This window comes from Manis javanica, chromosome X (genome assembly GCF_040802235.1).
Source record: "Manis javanica isolate MJ-LG chromosome X, MJ_LKY, whole genome shotgun sequence".
Classification (NCBI taxonomy): domain Eukaryota; kingdom Metazoa; phylum Chordata; class Mammalia; order Pholidota; family Manidae; genus Manis; species Manis javanica.
Genome location: NC_133174.1, coordinates 46,586,642 through 46,589,775, shown reverse-complemented (window position 1 = coordinate 46,589,775; position 3,134 = coordinate 46,586,642).

Below are 3,134 nucleotides of genomic sequence, written 5' to 3'. Positions count from 1 at the left end.
CCCAATGAAGCATATTTTTTAAATATGACACTGTACTAAATTGAGTAGTGCCCCCCACCCCAAATTCATGTCTACCCAGCACCTGTGATTGTGACTTTATTTGGAAATATGGCCTTTGTAGATGTAATCATGTTAAAATTAGGTCATACTACATTAGGATGGACCTTAATCTAATGATTGGGGTCCTTATAAGAAGAGGGAAACAGACAGGGAGAACACCACATGACAATGGAGGCAGAGTGATGCATCTATAAAGCCAAGGAATGTCAAGGATTGCAACCATCAGCTAGAAAGAGGAAAGAAAGTGTGGTCCACGAGGGCTTTCAGAGGGAGTATGGTCTGCTAATATCTTGATTCTGGACTTGTAGCCTTCAAAACTGTGAGACAATAAATTTCTGTAGTTTTAAGCCACCCAATTTGTGGTATTTTGTTATAGCCATCGTAGGAAAATACACAGTCTATATCTAAATTAAGCAAAAAATCTCCAAGTGTGATTCTGATACACCACCAGCATTGAGAATGACTGAATTGAATTATAATCATAACCATTCTTGACTCAGTATTTAGTAGGAGTAGAAAAACAGGACAACTGAAATAATTCTCATTTAGAAAAGGGAGTCCTGGTGTTCAGACAGTCAGCTATTCTTTTGGAAAAACATACAGTTATCCCTACATCATATCAAATTCACTAGAATAAACCCTAAAAGTATTCTAGAAGCTGGAAAAAAGACAAAATCCTTACTCGCATGGAATTTCCGACCTAAGGAGAGACAGATCATGAGCAAATAAAGAAGCTGGGTAATCTCAGAGAGATGTGATCTCTGAAGAAAATAAATAAAGTAAATGAACTAAAGCATATCTTAAAGGAGAGTGGATGGTTAATTTATAGGGTGCTCGGTGAAGGCCTTTTGGTAGAAGCAATATTTGTGCTGAGCCCTGAAGGTGTCAGCCATATAAAAATCTTGGGGAAGAGAGTTCCAGATAGAAGAACTGCAAAGGTTTTGAGAAAGAAATGAGTTTCAGGTAGATTAAAGACCTTAAATGGAAGCACTATAACAGAAAGAGAAAAAGGATAAGGTAATATGGTTGTTGCCTTGGCTAAAGAAGATCTTCTAAAACAATCAAAACAGAAAATCCATAGAATAAAAGATTGATATAAATATACCAAGTGATGATACAAATATTTAAAACTTCCATATAACACAAACCGTAAACATGTTACATACTATGGGAGAATATTAGCAAACATACATAACAGAGTTAATATCCAAAAATATAAATGACTCCTACAACTCAATATGGAAAAGACAAACCACCTTATGAGAAAAATAAGGAAAAGCTTACAAACAGTTCACAGAGGATGGGCTGAGAAACATATGAAAAAACATTCAACTTCACTAGTGTTTGGAGAATGAAAATTAAAAATGAACAAATCTGAGTTCCCATTTTTTTCATCCATCAGATTGGCAAACAATATAAAGCTTGAGGTCTTAGGAAACGTGAAGATACACTGCTGATGAGAGCAAAAATTAGTATAGTACTTCTGAAAGGCAATTTGGCAGTATGTATTAAAATAGAAAATACCCCATGGCCCAGCAACCCACTTCTAAGTGTCCACCTAGAGAAACACAACTGGGCACACCTACCAGTATGTTCCCAGCAGCTGTGTTTTGTGAAAAATAAAGCCACTTTAAATATCCATCAGTGGAATGAAAAAATAAATCAAGCCCCACCCAAACTACACAATTCCCTGAGCAATAATTCAAAAAGGTCAAGGATGGTTTTTTTACCAAGTACCATATTACCAAGTGAAGTAAGCATTTGGTCAAATAATATGGACAGTATGATCCTGTTCAAACGCAAACGATAAATATTCACCTCCATATTTCTGTGTTGTTATCATCTCTACTCACCTCCACCACAACCCCACCCCACCCCACCCCACCCCACTCCCAGTGGAAAAGAGTTTGGTTAGAGCAATGATGCTGTTTGAGTGGCTACAATCCCCTCAAGTCCCCTTGGAATTACCATCCAGTAGAAATGGGAGCCTGTTACATAAACTATGGGGCCTAATGCAAAATGAAAACGGAGGGCTCCTTGTTCAAAAGCCAGAGAAGCAGAGGAAAGTGCATATGAATATATTTTTTCCTTTAAAAATATTTTATTACTTATAAAACATAATAGGGATAATAGTGATACAAGAATAACATAAAATTGCTGAACAATTTTTTGTTATAATTTATAATAAAATAATGTTCCTAGTGTGATATCTTAGTTGATCACTTTTCTGGCTCACTTTTCTGCAAATTCAATTATTTAGTCATTAAAATTTATATTTTTAGCAACTTTATTTTCAACCAATATAACTGAAAGCACCCTTAGTCACATGATGGCAAATACTATTTGACAAGTTTTCATTTTGAGAAGGAGCTTTCTGCTGATGCAGCTGTTATTGGCCCTATTTTTTGTAGGCTGTGACAGCACTGGAGTATTTTTCTGATAGATCATTTCAAAATATAAATTTTAATTCATCTACAGCTGATGATTCTTAATGGAACATTTTTTTCTTTTATTAATTAATTAATTTATTTATTTATTTATTTACTGATGTATAGTTGATATACAATATTTTATTGGTTTCAAGTATACAACATAGTGATGCAACAGTTTATATACATTATTAAATCTTCACCCCAACTAGTGTAGTTACCATCTGTCAACACAAAAAGATGTTGCAGAACTATTGACTATATTCTCTAGGCTGTACTTTCATTCCCATGACTAATTTATATTATGACTGAGATTTTGTGCCACTTTATCCCCTTTATCTATTTTACCCACCCATCCCAATACCTCCCACATGCAACAATTTTTCTAAAAAGATTTAACTTTTCACGCAAATTGGTTTTGTGTATGTCTGAAACTAATTTTAAACATGAATTTATACAATGGCATTTAATTTTTCCTCTGACATTCCTTAACTTGTGGAGGTCTGTTATAGACTTGATGCTTGTATTCCCAAGTTTATATGTTGAAATCCTAAGCCCCAGTGTGATGGTATTAGAACATGGGGCATTTGGTAAGTGATTAGTTCTTGAGGGCCGAGCCTTCATGAAATAAATTAGTGCCCTTAT